The sequence below is a fragment of the Pseudorca crassidens genome, chromosome 21 (genome assembly GCF_039906515.1).
Source record: "Pseudorca crassidens isolate mPseCra1 chromosome 21, mPseCra1.hap1, whole genome shotgun sequence".
Taxonomy (NCBI): domain Eukaryota; kingdom Metazoa; phylum Chordata; class Mammalia; order Artiodactyla; family Delphinidae; genus Pseudorca; species Pseudorca crassidens.
In genome coordinates, this window is record NC_090316.1 from 27735375 (window position 1) to 27754785 (window position 19411).

Here is a 19411-nt window from a genome sequence, read left to right on the forward strand (position 1 = left end):
TGCTTTTAGGGAGGGAGCTCAGGATGGGGAATTGGGGTGATGGGGGGTCTCCCATCTCACCTCTAGGGGGTGTGTGGCAGAGTGGACTTCTGTGCATCCCAAAGCTGTTTTGTTTGTTTGTTTGTTTTTAAATAAAAACGGAGGTTGGATTCAGTGAGGTTTGATGGTGTTATCTATTTTGTGGTTCCTTACCTCTCTGGACCTTCCAAAGGAACCAACTATGTAAATTCTCTCCTCTCTGGCCGTTTTTGTTGCTGTGAAACAGCAGGATTTCGGTTAATCTTTTCCAGTCCTCCGTGATTCCCAGAAGCCAGGATACCTAACGGTATACCTAACGGCCACAGCCTGCCCCACCATCAACATCCCCACTGATGTGCAGGTGACAGTGGGTGGAGCCTCACCCGAGTCCACAGCGCACACAAGAGCCCCTCCGGGTGTGGTCCGCCCGGTGAGTCTGCACAAATGTATCTGGGCTTCTCTTCCTTGAGCTTCTCTCAGGCAGGTACTCTGTCCACCTGGTGTCCTCACCTCTGTCCGGGGTGGGGGGGCTCTGAGCCCTGCAGATGGAGGGTCCTGCATGGAGCTCCTGAGGGGGGAGCAGGGGCAGGGGTCCCGGGACATCTAGTGGGTCCCATCCTGTCCTTGCAGCCGAGTGACTGACCAGTTCCCTGGGCGTGTGGGCAGCTGACCCCATCACAGGAAGGGGTGTCCATGGGCTTGGATGAGGGCTGACATCCTTTTGTCCTGCCCCGTGTTGTGGTGAGGGAGCCAAGGTGTGGAGGGCTGAGCCGTGTCACCCACAGAGACCCAGGAAGTCCTTCCCTGACACCGTCGTGGAGAGAAGACGGTGAAGGAAACACCAAGCAGTTCTCTGGTTCTCAGTGGACACCAACTGCGTGTCCCACAATTTAACTCAATTCTGACACTGATCCCCTGGGGTTAGTGTGGACCCACCGGTGAAGGGTCACACCCATCACACCCATCACAAGTCCAGGGCTCCGGTACCTCTGACTGGTGGGCTATAAATAGGGGTTCACACAGCCCCATCCTGGGATTTGGTCATTTGCTAGAATGGTTCACAGAACTCAGCAAAACACTTACGTTTACCAGTTTATTAGACAGGACACAACCCAGGAACAGAGATGCACAGAGCAAGGGAGCGGGAGGGCCGGGAGCTTCCCTGCCCCCTGGGTGCACTGCCCCCCTGCACTTCCAGTGACCACCAACCAGGAGACCCTCCAGCACCTTTGTGACTGTCGGGGATGAACCCAGTCCCCAGACCCCTCTTTTCCCCAGGGTCGGGGGTGGGGCTGAAAGCTCCGACCCTCTAATCGCACGCATCCCTCTGGCCCCCGCCCGTCTTGAGCTCCTCTCCTGGGCCCCTTGGGACTCCCCTCATCGGCACAGACTCAGGGTGGTGAGACGGGCTTGTTATGAACACCAGACGCCCCACCCCCCATCACTCAGGCAGTTCCAAGGGTCTTGGGGTCCCAGGCCAGGAAGTGGAGAGGAGGGCCAAACGCCATGCCTTACCGTGTCCCACGGGGGTAGAGGCAGACTGCTCGAAGTGTAAACACGTCCCTGAGATTAAAACCATCAGCACCACCGCTTAACCACACGAGTCTGCCGCCTCACACTGGTAAGTTTCCAGAGCTTCCCTTCATCCCGTGGGCATGGCCCCCGGGGAAAACGAGCTGTGAGCTTCTCCACAGTGGTGTAGGCGCACTGGGGCCCTCGTGGCTGTGATGGCTGGTGTCATCACCCAGGGAGCGGGGGGGAACAGGAGCTCCGGGACTCCTGGGGTTCGGCTGCGTGTCCCCCTCGCCGGCTGAGTCACGGCTCCAGGAGCCTACTTGAAAACTCTGGGAAGTCAAGGCTGATGCATGAGACTGTCTCGTTGAAGAAGGGCACACACGTCAGCAAGTCCCCTGGGCTCATTTACACAATAGGCTCTGATCCCCTTCATTGGGCCACGCGGAGCTCTGGGGAAACACAAGCAAACACGGGGTGGTCCCGACCCCCAGGTCTTCACAGCCTGACAGTGAGAACCATGTCATGATGTAGTCATTACAACGAAGTCCTGTGGGGACGCATTCTGGATGAGTCAGTGCAATTACACAAGTGCTATATGTGCGATTTGTATATATATTTCCAGCTCGTAAAGTCCTGCTTTAGAATCTCAGACGGCCCCGCGTGACACGGACTTATCACCACCGGTCGTGGATGACAAGCAGGGCTGAGACCTGAGTCTCCAGCTCCAGGCTTTACCCTCCACTTTCTCCCCAGCCCGTGACCGTCCCTTCTCTTGTGGCTAGTGGATGGGGGGAGAGGGGGAGAATCCAGTGGCTTCTGCGGGATCTGTAGGCAGACCTGTGTGATGCTGGGCACGATCGCCAGAGCTGCCCTACGGAAGATGAGGGTGAGAAGGGCCTTGACTAATTGCAGCTTCTGGGTCAGCTTAGGACAGAGAGGTTGGCTCAGGCAGGGTGTATCGGGGGCTGTGAGGGGATGGCCCTCTGTGTGGCAGCCGGTGATTGAAAGAAGCCATCATGTTAGCCTAACCAGCTGTGCTATGTTGCCCCCTAAATAATAATGTCACTGCTCTTGTTTTTTCTCACTCTCTTTCTCTCTTTCTTTTTTGGCCGCAAGGCACGTGGGATCTTAGCTCTCCAACCAGGGATGGAACCCGCACCCCCAGCAGTGCAAGCGCGGGGTCTTAACCACTGGACCGCCAGGGAACTCCCTCTCACTATCTTTGAAAGAGTTGACTTATGCATATATATATAAGTATATGTGTATTCTTTTTTTTTTTTTTTCCTTGCGGTACGCGGGCCTCTCACTGCCGTGGCCTCTCCCGTTGCGGAGCACAGGCTCCGGACGTGCAGGCTCAGCAGCCATGGCTCACGGGCCCAGCCGCTCCGTGGCACGTGGGATCCTCCCGGACCGGGGCGCGAACCCGTGTGCCCTGCATCGGCAGGCGGACTCTCAACCACTGCGCCACCAGGGAAGCCCATATGTGTATTCTTATTTCTTCTTCTTATCCATAAATTCACAGACTGTTTAGGTTGCTGGAGGTCTTAGAGACTGTAACCATGATTTGGTTGACGCCTGCCATTTCGTCTGTTCCTCTTTTCTTCCTTTATCTACTGGGAGGAAGCACCGCTTTCTGATCCCCCCTATTCTGGATTGGCTGGCGATGACCTGGTCTGTGTTCCAGGTGGCCTGGCTGGCCTGCCACATCCGTGGGACGCTGGGATGGACTTGGAGACATTTCCCGCAGGCAGGACCATCGTAGTCACTTTATTCTGAGCTGTGTGGCTGTCGAGAAGGAGAGGGATGGCCTCCTTCTGGGTGGAGAGTGTTAGAAGTACATCCAGGGGACGTTGAGAATCTCACGGACACCTTTGCGGGGGTCTGACCCCTGGGAAATAACACAGCGTGTTCAAGGCCACTGAGCTGCTTGCCCTTGGTACAGAGAATACAGCGCAGGTCCCCACGCCCCTGATACATGATGGTGGTCACGCATCACAGTCATTCAGGGTAATTTCTCAGGCACAAGCAGAGTGTGAATTCACAAATACAGGCCATCTTCATTCACCGAGTTCTTGGGCTTATGGTACCATACGTCTTCCTATGGTTCCTGGGAAGTGAGGAGAATAAGACCCTAAGTTATTAAACATTATTGAATAGGTTGTAAAGGAATCTCATGCTTGATTTATACTTTCAATGTTTCTTACGTTAGCATGCAAACGCATCCTGCTTTCTCCTGGCGTCTTCCCTGAGACCAGGAAAGTTGCCTGCTTTCAATTCTCTGTTAACTGAGATTTCCTCCATAATGAACTAACGAATATCTTCATTAGCGCCTCTCATTTCCACTTCCAGTTTGCTCGGAATTAAGCAACACGAAGCTTCCAAGGAGGCTGTTTCTTAGCGTCTAAATAGAGACATGCGGGAATCAAATTCTCATCTCCCTACAGATGATCCGATTACACGGAAACCCATGCAGCCAACTCTGAATTATCCGTGCTAATGGAAGCAGAGCTGACTTGAGAAAATGAAATCCATAGCGCTCAGAAGCCCTCCCCCCGCCCGCACATTTATTTCCACCTTTCCACCCCGCAAGCATTTGACTAGCACCACTAACAAGCAGCAAAATGGACTGGCTCAGATTCCATCTTCCCTCCGTCCTTTCAGCCTGGGTGAATGAGCGACCAGATCACACACAGGAGGCAGAGGGAAGAAGCAAGATGCCCGGATGATCCCAAACCGGAGCTCCGTCCTGGAGGAACTGCTGTCTTACCGCACGCACACAAGCTGCATTTAAAATCTCTTAGAAAGATTTGCACCAAAAGGGCTGGCATTGAGAGTGGTGTTGGGATAGAGAGAAATCTGCTTCTTATTATTCTTCCTGCCAGAAAATCTCCCTCCTACTTGGCAAATACATCGTCCAAAACTGGCCCCATCGCGGCTCCACTGTGTCAGATAACTTAACTCCCTGTTTTGTCTGGCGGTGGGGTTTTTACTCTCTCCCTTCTAAGTAGTGCTTCCTATGCTTGTGATTTCATCATATTTTAACGTATACTTTTTTCCTTTTGAAATTTGAACCTGAAATGTACTTTGTTTTCAAAATTTTATATTTTCACACTTGGCTTTTTGTTGTGAGTCTGTACGAACACTATGTTAATGCTTCCCTTTATCTTGTTTCAAGTTGAAGTGGGATTTATATCTGCCCTGAAACCTCACACTCAGAAGGAGTAACTTAGTCATCATGTTGAACTTAAGATTTCCTTATCCTATGATTGGTATGGTAAGTTCTGAGAGAGGGAGAGAGAGAGAGAGAGAGAGAGAGAGAGAGAGAGAGAGAAGGGTAGCCAAGATCATCACGAGCTACAAAGAGGATAAATTCCAAGGAAGAAATTAGACTATTGTTGAATTTCTGAATGCAGAAACCAAAGGTCCTTTGTACTATGACTGTAAACACTTACTGAGCACTTACTATACCTGCTAGGAAGTCTACTAAGCTAATTGCATGTATTATCTCATTTAATTTTCACAGAAATCTGATAGGGACATTCTATTGTAATCCTCATTTTATTGTAAAGGAAGCTGAAGCTTTGAGAAGTTAAACTACTTGCCCAAGACCTCACAGGCAGTAAATTCAGTAATATGACCCCCAGATAAGGGCTCTTATCCACTAGTATTTTTTTCTTCAAACGTCATGAGAAAAATAGGGAGTTTGAAGTTTTAAAACCACATTAAAAAAAAATAACTTAACATGCATTTTCCACATAGAGGAGACCTAGGCATGTGTATAGACCTCTGAGTGAGTCAATCAAATGGATGAAAATGAAGGGACAGTGAAAGAAGAGAACTTTCTTTAAAAATTCCTTAAAAAGAAATGCAGATACCACTACACACCTATGAGAAGGACCAAAATCCGGAGCACTGACAACAGCAAATGCTGGTGAGGATGTGGAGCAACGGGAACTCTCATCACTGCTGGTGAGGATGTAGAACGACAGGGGCTCTCATCGTTGCTGGTGGGGATGCTAGATGGTGCGGCTACCTTGGAAGACAGTTTGCCGTTTCTTATCAGACTAAACACATACTTTCACTGTGTGCTCCAGTCATCTCTCTCTTTGGTATTTATCCAAAGAAGTTTTGTCCAAGGCTTATGTCCACACAAAAACCTGCACACAGATTTTTACAGCTGCTTTATTCATAATTGCCCAAACTTGGAAACAACCAAGATGTGCTTCAGAGGGTGAATGGACAAATAAACTGTAGTCTGTTGAAACAATGGGATATTACTCACCTAAAAAGAAATGGGCCATCAAGTCATGAAGGAAACTTCAGTGCATATGACTGAGTGAAAGAAGCCAGTGTGAAAATGCTACAGACTGTATGGTTCCAACTCCACGACATTCTGGAAAAGGCAAAACTATGGAGACAGTAAAAAGAGCAATGGTTGCCAGGGGTTGGTGGTGGGAAGAAATAACGAGGTGCAGCACAGGGGATTTTTAGGACAGTGAAACGACTCTGTGTGACACTATAATGATGGATGCATGTCATTACACATTTGTCCAAACCCACAGAACGTCCAACACCAAGAGTGACCCCTGACGTGAACCATGGATTCGGGGTGATGGTGACGTGTCAGTGTAGGTTCATCAGTCGTAAAGCATGGACCACCTGGTGGGGATGCTGATAATGGGGGAAGCAGTGGGGGAGGGAGGGGGTATACGGAAGCTCTGTACCTTCTTCTCAATTTTATTGTAAACCTAAAACCAGTCTAAAAATAGAAATTATTTTTTAAAAGTGAAATATAGAAGGCAGAGAAGAACCAGCAGTCCAGGTGGTGGCCAATTCAGCCCCAAGCGTAAAAAGATATGGAGACATTTTGAGGCAGAGGAGAAAGAAGTTGAGGACACACAATGGGGTGTTTTTACATCAGTAACAGATTAGAGGTGAGAATATTTGCTTCTGAGGATCTTTTTAAGTGGGTAAGGGCTTTTTTGGTGATTGTGATCATTATGAGACAGTTATATTTGGCTTTAAAATATTTATTTTTAAACATTTACTTATTTTTAAGTTTACTTCTTTATTTTTAAATATTTATTTTCACATATTTATACCTTGATAAAATTAAAATTTAACTCCAAAGGGGAGAGATACAGTAACTAACTTTTGGCTCAAGTGGTGATCACGGAAGCCTGTCTTGGAGACAATGATTTATATTAGGGTGTTTGTCCCAGAAATTCAAACCTTGCCATCAGGTCAGTTTTCTGATTCTTGAGGATACCACGCTGAGCGCTATGGAGAAACAGACACAAGAGAGGAAATAGAGAAGCACAAAAGTGAAAGAGTGAAGAGGCAAGGGGATCAGCAAGTGTCCGGATCTCTGGACTTGAGCTGCAGTGGAGAGATCACAGTCAGACAGAGCCAGGCGCGGCACCTGGCTGAGCTGCCTGGAGGAGAGGAAGCCCGATGGACGGTCCGCTTCACCCCCGAGGGTCGGCCGTGGTGCTTAGGCCTGGCGTTTCTGTGGCAGCTCTGTAGGTGGACCTCAGTCCCCCGCACCGACCTTTGCTCTCACACTGGGAGGAAAGCAGCTGTTCCTTCTGCAGCTCCCTCCAACCTGGAAATTTCTGGAAGGGGCCTGGTCCCCTGTGCATCTGACGCGATAAAGGGACGTCTAGATATCTGGGCAGGGAAACCAGCGCGTTCAGCGTGATAATTTGCACGAAGGGTTTGCCTCGGCTGCTTTCCAGAGGGAAGCATCGCTCTTCCATAGGTTCCACCTGTCATCGTGTGTAGAGCTTGCAGGTGGGAGTTTCAAGTCAGTGTGGTGAAGCCCCTGGATTTCCTTAGGTTCCACCTGTCATCGTGTGTAGAGCTTGCAGGTGGGAGTTTCAAGCTGTCAGTGTGGTGAAGCCCCTGGATCTCCCTGGAAGGAGCAGGCTTGTTGAGCAGGTGAAGTTTCCCCAGGTCAGGTCAGGGAGCGAGCAGAGGGGGAGATCTGGGCTGCTGCGCGGCGAATGCTCAGCTGAAGCCCGGTTTTCTGCCCTGATCAGGGGGCAACGCGGTCACGCGGAGGGTCTGGCTTTGCTCTTCGTGAAAACGCGCTTATGACCTGCTGGCGTCTCGGCGCCCGTTTGTCCTGAGCGTGAGGCACTGGTGAGCCCTGAAACCCTCGTTTCAGCTCCCCGGGGACACCCCCGCACTCACTCTAATCCTGGGCTTTGCTCTGATTCTTCCGGAGTCCTCCCTGCATCAGAGGCCTCCGGGGAGACCGTCAAGGTCAGTCCCACATGGTTCGTCCCCAGATGCCTCTGGCCTGAACATCTAGGGATGGGCATCTGCTTTGCCCCCACAAGACTCATCTCCATCCCTTCCCTACGAGACTCATCTCATCTCCTTCCCTTCCATCCTCTATGCCGTCCTCCTGTTGTTATCCCCCAAAAAGGTTCAATAGGCCATAACACCTGCTTGAATATTTATGCCTAGACCTTCCCATCTTCCAGTTTGTTTTCTAAGATTCCTGCGTCCGCACGAGGTCGTTTGAGGGACTCTGTTCCTCGGCGGGCGTCGCTCGTTACTGGGGTCTGGGGTCCGTGGGCCCCACTTTCATCAGCGACTCAGCTCTTCCCTCTGCAGACGCTCCCCCATCTTTCTCTTCCCCTTCGGCTTTCCGACACCATCCCTTATCCTCACGGATTCTGATTTACACACTTTTCAAGGTTGAACGAAAGGTATGAATGTTTGGAGTGAAGCGCACTGGATGTGGGTGAAGGCACCCAGGCACCTGGGAGGCAACCAGCTCTGGGTCCCTGGAAACCCCCCACCCTGGCTGGGACCACCACCAGCACCGCCATCTGCTTTGGCTTCGAGTCAGGACCGAGGTTGCGTTGAGTGGTGAGAGGGGCCTCTCAGCAGGCCTGTGTCCACCTGTCCACGAGGTGGGAGGTATAGGACCTCCCCGAAGGTGCCCCTGCTGTAGAGCTCGCCACGCCTGCATGCCTGCTGTGAGGCACTTGCCTTCCACACTGGGGGAAGTTGCTTTTCTTCCACATGGGAGGAGCTTGCAGCTCCTCTGTAGATGGATTAATTACATCCTCCTTTTGGAGTGTTTGTGCGGATTCAAGCAATCACATCTAAGGGGCAGCTGGGGGACTTCCCTGGTGGCGCCTGCCAATGCAGGGGACACGGGTTCGAGCCCTGGTCCAGGAAGATCCCACAGGCTCCAGAGCAACTTCCCCGTGTGCCACAACTACTGAGTCTGCGCTCTAGAGCTCACGAGCCACAACTACTGAGCCCACGTGCCCCAACTACTGAAGCCCGCGTGCCTAGAGCCCATGCTCCACAACAAGAGAAGCCACCGCAATGAGAAGCCCACACGCAGCAACGAAGAGTAGCCCCCGCTCACCGCAACTAGAGAAAGGCTGCGCGCAGCAACGAGAACCCAATGCATCCAAAAAAAAGTAAATAAAAATTAAAATAAAAAAAATTAAGGAGCAGCTGGCAGGGTTGACGGGAACTGAATTATAAAGTCTCAACAGATGGAGCCTCCCAGGGGCCGGGGGCAGGCGGGGGAGGCTGCAGGCAAGGGGAGGGGAGGTGGGATGAGCAGGGAGCGGGCAGCGGTAGGGCCTGGGCTGCCCAAGTTCACGGGTAACTTCCCCGCAGAAGGGCTGGGCCTGCGGTCAGATTCAGGTGTCGCCTCTGGGCCACAAAGCTTGTGTCGGCCGTTCTGAAGACAAGAGGGAAGGTGCCGCCTAACTCAAGATTTAGGGGCATTTGGGGGAGAAGGGCAGAAGTCATTTTCATAGTCAAATGTCGTCCACAGCCGGGTGATGGAAACTTAGGAAAGAATCCTCCTGGATTCCGCTAACAGCCGACGATGGGGCCGTCCAGGCCCCCGGTCAGGGTGGGTTGGTGATTCTGCTTCCAGAGCATGGTGCCCTCTGCCCTGGCAGCCGTGGCCACAGCCCCCGTGTGGTCCTGGGCCCTGCCCGGGCCACTCCAGCTCATGCCTCTGCTCGTTCACCCCTCGTGCGTGCCAGGCACGGGCTGCATCTTAAATGCCATTATTAGAAATCTAGACACCCAGTTCATTTCCTTTATGTTCTGTGCTCCCGCGCGTTCAGGAAGGAGACGTGTCCTAAGCCGGCAGCCTCTGCACCTGTACATCAGGGGGTGTCTTCGGGGATTATTAGTTCTGTTCTGCTGCTTTGTAGGCGGGAAGTAATTTGCTTCCTTTGTTGTTTTTGATCCATGTTTATCATCCTCTCCAAGCTGCGGTTATTTATCCAAACAGTGCAAGTAAGGAACTGGGAGAAGAGAGATTAAAATAAGAAGAATGTTCCCGCCCTAAGAATGTGCAGCTGAGCAGGCATATCTCACGAGATGAGTGGCAGAGGCCTGGGAGGAGGCATTAATTAAAACTCGCGGCTGGGATGGGGAATTGCAAGTGCGTTTGTAAACGATTATGTTTTCTTTTCTTTTTTGAAAAAATAATTATTAGTAGGCAATGAGGCTGAAAGGACAAATGAGACATTTACTCACTTTTTTTTTTTTTTCTTTTGCGGTACGCGGGCCTCTCACTGCTGTGGCCTCTCCCGTTGCGGAGCACAGGCTCCGGACGCGCAGGCTCAGCGGCCATGGCTCACGGGTCCAGCCACTCTGCGGCATGTGGGATCTTCCCGGACCGGGGCACGAACCCGTGTCCCCTGCGTCGGCAGGCGGACTCTCAACCACTGCGCCACCAGGGAAGCCCTCTATCCATTTCTGGATTTCCAATGTCTGACCCATGGTAGGTGCTCAATATAGGTTTTGAATGAGTTGATTAGTCATTTATCCCAGTCAACAGAAAGCAAGCCCAATGTAGGCACATTTACCCTGCACAAGTCACGGTAAATAATATAAAATGCAGTGATGAAGAGTTTGGGCTGTAGAGTTTGACAAACTGCATATTTAGTGAATTCAGTTCTGGGTCTGTGGCCATGAACTCTGTGTCCTGGAACAAGTTACTCTGATCCCAGATCCCGCCTTTATAAAATGGACACGCTAACTGCCCCTCGCTTATAAAGGCATATCCACCCCCCGACACTTATCGCTCTATGCATTTTATGTCTTGGTGCACTTATCTTCCTTCTGGTTGACTAGTGTTTAAGTCCCAGATCAGGGCAGGACCACATCCGTTCGGGTCACTATTTTATCACTAGCGCTTAGAGCAGAGTCGGGCTCTCAGTGTCTGTGTGTTGATGAAGGACCCCATAAAGCTGCAGTGAGATGTTGAACAGAGTGCCAGCTGCATCCCAAGCCCTGATTTAGTGTTGGTGCCACTCTCTCTGTCAGCATCACGAATAGGTACTAGTCAGCATAGAGAGGAGGACAAAGGGGAGGCTTTGTACATTTTTCTACACAGAGAAAGTTGAAGTAGGTTAAAAGTGTATAAGGTTTGAATTAACACATGGATGGGATTTGTTTATAATTAACATATTAATTACTTTAATGCAAATCAGAACTTTAAAATAAGAGTGTTTGAAAATAGTTTGCGCTCTTAAATGGCTGTTTAATCATTGTTCCTGCCATCTTATATTTATTGCTAAACAATCTCCTTTTATGTATTAAAAATCTTCAGCTATTGAAAGGAAGCATCTACTCATACTCTTAATTCCTCCTTTTTACCACCTCTGATTCCAGTTTGAGCAGAATTCTAAGTTAGAAAAAGAATTCAATTTTTTTCTTCTTTTTTTTTGGCCGCACTGCACGGCTTTACAGCTTCTTAGTTCCTCAAGCAGGGATTGAACCTGGGGCCATGGCAGTGAAAGCACCAAGTCCTAACCGCTGGACCAGGGAACTCCCCAAGAATTCAAGTTTTTATTTCAGGCTATTTCCAAACAGACACTTGCCTCTTAGATGATGGTACCATTTCTACTGTAATTCTTAGTAGGGAAACCCCACGTGCCATTTGGGCTGCTTAGACTGTATTGTGAATGTATAGTTTTTAGAATTCAAGAACTAATTTCTGATAGGAGAAGACGATGACCACGATAGCCTCCAGAGGGGACGGATTGTAACATTAAATTTTAGTGGGACGTTTACGTTCCCTCAGATGGTTGAGCATCGCCTGTCAAAAGCTTTGTGTCTTATAGGGCATTTAATTCCTTGAGTTTTAAGGGCAAGTTATTACTTTTACACTGTGGACTCTGAAAAAAACTCTTCCATACAGGGAACAATAGAAGGAGAGGCTCTGTATTAATTATTTGGCTACTTAAGAAGGACTCAATTGTAATAACAATTTGCTGCATGAGCTATAAGGCATATTTCCTGTGTTTATTAAAAAAGGAGTTACTCCAGCAATTATGTAATGAAACGAACCTGTTTATATTTGAGCTGAACATATTCGAGTGTTTTGTTATTTTTATGTGTTTCCTTAATTTTCTTTAATTCTTCTTCCTTTCTTAATTGGTCTTCTATGACGTGTTTTCTAGCTTTCACATTAACTGGTGACGACTCTCAATCATTTGGCTGATAAAGTAAACAAGTTTATATACTGAGGGTGTAAAAGAGACAACAGAGGTTTTATCTATTTTGAATTAAAAATTATTCTGCATTACGAAGTCGCTTCCTGGCGTGAATCCCTTCTTTTGGAATATTCAAGGCTGATGGCTGATGAAAGGCCCGAGAGAACATTCCGATGAGGCCAAAGTTTTGATCTGGTGGTTTCCTAAGACAGTCAGGAAGTGGACGTAATTCCTACCGCCAACTTGATTATGACCAAACACTTAGGTTTCTGTTATTGAAAAGAGCCTGGAAGCTCCCTCAGGAGACCCTAGCCATGGGGAGGGGTCTTACACGGATGACTTTCCCTTTGGGGGGTGGCCACTCTCACCTCTGAGCGGCCAGGGCCTCTGGGTCGGGTCCAGGTGAGGGAAATGCCCTTCTCCTGGCTTTCCTTGAGGGGGCTGGGAGGATGCCCCAGGCAGAGGTAGCCCGTGTCCCGCTAGGAGCTTGTGCTGGGCGGGGGGGGGGGGGGGGGGGGGGGTCCTGCATCCCTGCCCACCCTCCGCCAGCCATCACAGCATGGGTCTGCACCAGTGATGATGCATCTGCAGGACCGCGGTCCTGTCTGCTGAACAGGAAGGCCCCGGTCACAGGGCGTTTGGGGACCACAAAGAGCAGTGTGGTTCTCTCCTTGGCTGGGAACCAGCTCCCGGGGATGTGCCAGGTGAATTAGCTGGGCTTCCTGAGCCTGCCTTTCCTCCTCTGTAAAGTTCAGATTTGTTATTTAATCAGTAAGTTCAACATCCTCTGCAGGGGATCCTAGGGTTTTGAAGAGACCGCTTTGGCTCAGCCCTGGGTGGGGTGGCGGTAGGAAGCGTGGTCTGACGTCCAAGTCTCCGCACGGTGAACCAGGACGACCCTGGGTTCATCTCTGTAATGTTCCAGGTAGAAGTCGATCTGAACAAAGAGATCTTCTGCTTAGAAGAAAGAAGAGATCTGAGGATACCCTGCAGCCTTAGCCTACGACTTAGACTTCCCAGGGAGGTGATTCTCAGGCTTCTGCTCCTCTGCTCCCTGCACGACAAGACCAGGCGTGGCAGACGCGGTACCTCCCGCTGCACCCTCGAAGGCTCCAGGGAATAACAACACAGGTCGTGATTGTTGCACTGCAAATTCTGTAGGACTTCTAGAAATAAAGTTGGAAAATGATTTTAGATGTCGTTTCAGATTCTGTAGCTTGAAATATCTTATGCATATGCGATGCAGTGACACTTCCCGATTTGTGAAATATGGGAAGATACTGCCTTTTCGTAGAACAGACGTTAGAATAACCCCCGAGATGATGATGACGCAGGAGAAAATTTTTCGAGTCAGATTGGTTCTGTTTCTGCTCCCTTTCAGCCTTCCTTGAAGGCATTAAGAAGTACACATTTTAATAAAGAAAACAAGATTAACTTCCAGCAGGACAAGACCATCACTTCTGATGAGATTCTTTGACATGAAGAACTGTAGCTTAATTGATTAAAGAAGAACATTAATAGGTAATTAGTTACTTAGGGACAAAAGTAATCAAAATAGAAACACCTGTAGTTGCTATAACAGCAGGAATCCAAAGAGAGATGATTTTTGTATTAGATCTTGTCTTAAAAAGACGCTCATCTCATCACTGGACTGAACAACAGGGCCCTGGGTTTGAGTCTGGGCTTTGTAACTGTTTAGCTTGTGACTCAGGGGAGGTGACTTCAACTTTCTGGTCCTGGGTTACCCCATCCCCAAAGCGATGTGGTGGTATCAGATACCCCACTACATGGGGTGTTTCATGAATCTGTGTTTCAGCAGTTTTCGTTACATGGTTTCCATACTTTTTTTGAGATTTTAGTCAGAAACGAGTGTGTATCAAAGAGACCTCAGTGCCTGATACTCACATATTTATATCATACGAGGGGATAGAAATATGTTTGTTTTTTTCAAGTTGCCTTTTCAATGGTTATCACTGTAGGAAAACACATAACCCTGCTTTTATTCCTAATTTATCAAACACAAGAAAATCATACTGAATATAGTTTAGTAATAATTTTCATCACTTGCCATTATATTTTGACTTTTGTTCTTTTAATTTTCTTAACTTAGAACTTACAGCATGTAGTTAACTCCGGCCCCAGCTAGGGTGGAGGATTATAAACAGCCCTGGTTTAGTCGCAAGGCCAGAAACGGCCCGAGGGGCAGCCCTGTCCCCTCACTGTCATAATTCTCCTTCTGTCTCTGCATCTCTCACTCGGCCCTGCATCGCGCCTTCTTCGCCTACCGCCCTAAGTGGGAGAGAAGCGGTGCCTTCCTGGAGGCCGAGCTGGGCGCCCCCGGCACCCAGCCTCCCGGTCAGCTGCCTCTGGAGGGTGCTATCTGGGTGGGGAGCTCCTAACGCGTGGGTCAGAGGCTCCTCAGGCGCGGTGCTGGCTGGCAGGCAGCACCGGGCCAGTGCTTTCCTAGATCCACCAACTCAGATGTGAAACTCGTCCAAATCCATCCTCACAGACACACCGAGAATGTTTCACCAAACATCTGGGTCCCCCTGTGGTCTAGGCACCATCACGCGAGTCAAGGCTCGGACCCTAGGCTGACGCCAGCACTGAGATTCTACCGAGTTCTGCTGTGAGCATCGTTGGTTACCCTCAAAACTAAAGGTAGGGCTTCCCTGGTGGCGCGGTGGTTGAGAGTCCGCCTGCCGATGCAGGGGACGCGGGTTCGTGCCCCGGTCCGGGAAGATCCCACGTGCCGCGGAGCGGCTGGGCCCGTGGGCCATGGCCGCTGAGCCTGCGCGTCCGGAGCCTGTGCTCCGCAACGGGAGAGGCCACAACAGTGAGAGGCCCGCGTACCGCAAAAAAAACCCCCAAAACTAAAGGTAAAGTGGTATTTTGAGTCTTGTGGTTGTTCATCTGTACGAGTCTGTTGCAGAAGCCCTCTGGGTAGGGGTACAGTTTTCAGAGCAGCTGTGATGTGAACCCCTCCGGAGAATCCTCCGCTTGGGACCTGAGCTGTCCTGTCCCTGCCACGGAGCAGTTTCTCCTGCCAGGGGAGGTGCATGGAACGAACACACCGAGATGGTCCTCTGTGTGTCCAGTGAGCCAGAGAGCAGGGCAGAGCTTGTAACCCAACTGCCCAACGTTCCCCAAAGCCCTCTTCTGAAGTTATCCTTGTAGAATCTCACAGAAAACAAAGAGCAGCTACACCCCAGGTCCCAGACAAAGAAAGGGAGCCGTCATTGTATGTCACCTACCTCAGACTCTCAGCATTCGTCCTGAAGAAACTCATATATATTTATAATATAGCTCACCGTCTTCTCCCTCGTAACAGCTGTCTACCTGTAGAACTTCTAGAATTTGCAAACCCCAGATGACCCCTGGCTCTTCACCCCAATTCCTATCAAGTTAGCAATGAATTGGAAGTGAAGTGAAATGAAAACTTCCACCTTCAGGGAAAGGGCAGCAGCAGTGCAGATACTACACGGGTGCCTTTTGGACCTGACTTAGTTGACAATAAAGCGAAAATGAAACCATTTTCAAGTTAACAACATAAAAACCAGACAAAGAATGATCTTAGTCAGACAAGGCAAGTGTCCTGTGCGTGGAGGGTCCGCGATTCCTGTGTCCAGGGCTCTAGTCCCATCAAAAAATCACTGCACCCTGCTTTTATTCCTAATTTAGCAAACACAAGAAAATCATACTGAGTATAGTTTAGTAATAATTTTCATCACTTGCCATTATATATATATATATATATATATATATATTTTTTTTTTTTTTTTGCGGTACACGGGCCTGTCACTGCTGTAGCCTCTCCCGTTGTGGAGGACAGGCTCCGGACGCACAGGCTCAGCGGCCATGGCTCACGGGCCCAGCCTCTCCGCGGCATGTGGGATCTTCCCGGACCGGGGCACAAACCCGTGTCCCCTGCATCGGCAGGCGGACTCTCAACCACTGCGCCACCAGGGAAGCCCTGCTCTTGTATATTAATAGAGCGTTGATGATTTTGATGATATGGGTCACAGAACTGGCGTTAAAACTTGGTAAAATCCCAAAGCATGCTCACACAGTGAAGTTCAATGAACTCAATGGCATGTTTAGGAGGAAGGGGACTTAATGGCACTTGTGACAACAGAAACAAGCATTTCATCTAGAGTAGAGTCTGATTTGAGTCTGCTTTTTTTTTCAATCCAGGCATAAGGACATCTGAGTATAACCCTTGATTGTAATTTCCAGCTAGCTGCGTGGTTTCTAATCCAATGATATCTGAGTTTCTTACGATACGTGTCCTCTGTTCTCTGAGAATCACGAAGCAGCTGAACTGCCGTCCTCTTCCCCCTCGAGGTCATGGGTGTCACGGTCACTCACACGGTCACCTCAGCAGCAGCCAGTGTGCTCCAGACCATGCTCCACGCTGCTGGCTCTGCAGACGGCTTCCACGTTCCGAGGGCCCTGATGCAGCGGGCGCCAAGCAGACCCCCCACTGCTCACGTCCCTCCGTCTTCCTTCACTCGGCAATTTCTCCTGCATTCCTTTAAAACTCAACTCAAACGCCATATCGCCTGTGGAAGCTCTCCTAATTCCTCACGGTCAATAGCGCATCAGTAACAACGTTCACACCTTAAATTCAGTAGTTCCAATCGCCTCTTCCTTTCTTTCCCTACCAGAGTTTGAGCTTTGGCGTCACAACTATATCTCATTTGTTTTTGCATTTTGGTGCTGGGTCTTTTCTGTCCACTCTGTTGAAAACTCTGACCCTCTGCATCCCGAGAGACCCCGGTCTCCCCCTCCTTGCCCAGCTCCGCATGTTCCGTATTCGCGGGCTCACATCTATTCCCTCTGACCATGATGTCCCTTCAGGAGGTGGGACCCTGTGTCTGTTCTTCACTGCCGTATCCTGAGAGCTGGGACTGTGCCAAAGAGATGGTGAGCTTCACAAAATCGTTCCAGAAGAAAGGAATAAATGACAAAGTAGAAACCAAGTATGTTCCAGGAGGAAAAACCACGCAAAACTCAAGTTACCTTTCCTGGGCACCTGGGTTTGGCCCAGAGCTAACTGTTTGCGCATCTGTTTTTGTTGTTTTGAACAACTTACTCAGCCTCTCTGGGCTCCGGGATCTGATCCATGAGATCGGAACCCTCTCTAGTTCTTGGAGGCTTTGAAAATTCATTTTTTTCCTCCTGGTTCGTTATCAAGAGTGTGTCTAGTGGGACCTGAAAGACACACGGGATCTTGTCTTAAGAGTGAGAAGCCACTTACACGGGTTGTCTAAAGGAGGCAAGATGCTCCTTGTCTGAGACTGAGTTCTCTTTACCCTGAAACCCCCAACAAGAGGGTCACTCTGCAGCCCTGCTGCCAGGAAGCCCTTGCTCAGGTGTGTTTGCTCCAGACTGAGGGATTGTCCCCCAGCTGGTAAGGTTCCCTAGTTCTCCCTGATCAGGAGGCTGAGGTCCTTGGGAGACCTAATAGGACAGATCACTAAGGGGGCGAGAGCAGCGGGGGACGAGAAACTGATGAGGTTCTGCGGCCTCTGTCCCTGACAGGCCCTTCTGTGTGAGCCTTGGTCCCGCACCTGCCGCCCCTCTGACTGTGCCCCTCCTGGGGCGCTTCCTGATGTGTCTGTCTCCCCTCAGCCCCGACGGGCCCTTCACTGCCGGGATCGCCCCAGCCTCCTTGGCCTGCCCTCCCCAGAGAGCACTTTCGAGGTGTTGCTTGGGGTTCTGGTTAAATGATCCAGGGGATTCGGTCCCCAGCTTTCCTCCGCTGCTCCCACTGGCCTGGGGCAGCGGTGCCCTAGCTCTGGGAGGACGAACCATGAGGCTGGTACTTTTGGGGGCAGTGGGGATCTGGAGAGGTCTTGGGGGCAGCCGTCAAGGACTACAGGTGAGCACCTCAGCCGTCCAGAGGCTGAACCGGGACAAGGCATCACGGCCCACGTGGGAGCCGTGCAGAAGCCCACGGCCTCCTCCTGACCACTGGCCTGGGAGCAGAGGTCTCTGCAGAGCCAGCAGCATGGGTCCTGGCGTCAGAGGGACACGTCCTCGGAGGAGCTGGGCAAGGGCTGCAGGGGCGGATGCACCTGTGCAGGGACAGCCTGACTGCTGGCCGTTCGTGGTCCTCTGCGCAGCCGCTGTGGAGGCTGCAGGAATACACTGCCGGCGTCAAATCCCGGCTCCGACAGACACTGCTTCCGAGAGTTTTGGAGCATTGCTTCACCTTGCTGACCGGACACACACACTATTCTCATTGGTGGAAAAGAGAAAACAAGTTTGCTTTGCAAGGTTTAAATGAGATGCATTACAGAAGCGTAGGCGTTGAGTGCATTTAAGACCTCAGAGCTTCTCCACCTCAAGCCCTTCTCACTTTTCTCTTTAAGTTTTCACGACCACCCAGTTATAGCACACGTCTCTGTCCTTATTGTCCTTCTGTTTTTCTCCTTCCTTGATTATGCCCCAGGCCTGCCACCAGCTCTCAGAGGCTACACCACTGAAAAGCTGTGGACTTCAGAAGACCAGAGAAGCATCCCCAGGGAACATCCACGTCATGTTCCCACCCACCACCAAGTCCACGGAGGCAGGGCCGCGTCGCCCCAAGAACTCGGGGCGTTATCCTCTACCCCGTTACTTCCAGAGCCTGCAGAGTTAATGCCTGCGTATGGGGTTCTCACGTCCCTTTACTTGAGTGTGTATTTTTATTTTAAAGCATTTAAAAAAGCTAGATAAAAGTCAAGATTTACTGAGATTCTCTTTCAAGTAGTTCACCACAAGATTGGCAAAAAATTCAGCGGAATGTGACCATAATTTCGAGTTACTGGCCCCTAAGTATGAGCCTGTGCGTTGCTTTGTTTGAAGCCCGAAGCAGGTGATCGCTGACAGGAAGAAGTTGTTGTTGTTATCCTCATCTCAGAGACAAGGATGTGCTGTTCCAGGTGATGCACTCAAGGCGCCTGGCGGGGAACCCGGCCTCAGCCTCGCAGCCTCATGACGCCGCAATCAGGGCTGCTGTTCCCCTGCAAACCAGCAGTTCCCCGGTGGCCTGGCTGGTCCCGGGCCGTGGTCACTAGGGAGGAACCACATCCCTAGTGATGCCCCCTCAGGCACACAGACGGCTGGACGGACGTGACTCCAAAGAGCCCCTAGAACCAGACGAGTGGCAGCGTGGGCGTGTCGGGCTTTGCCTGTCATAAACTATCAGGGATCTGACAGACTGAAAATGTCAATGCTTTATTTTTCTTGCTGAAAAGGAGACTCAAGTGATCACGTGTGGAGAGGGGGCCACGCCATCTAGGGAACCATCTCCCAGGGGAAAACCTGCAGCACAGGAAAAAAGCTTTTGACTGTCACGTGCCATTTACCGCCTGACCTGTGTGAGCAGCAGTGAC

General features: G+C 50.4%; 1 long non-coding RNA gene across 1 annotated transcript; it reads left to right on the forward strand.

The window, feature by feature from the left end:
* The first annotated feature begins 9721 nt into the window (after positions 1–9721).
* On the forward strand, positions 9722–13160 carry LOC137216098 (uncharacterized). The gene is made up of 3 exons (XR_010939590.1): positions 9722–10312; positions 11997–12041; positions 12955–13160. It is a non-coding gene; the product is annotated as an uncharacterized lncRNA (long non-coding RNA).
* The last annotated feature ends 6251 nt before the right edge of the window (positions 13161–19411 follow it).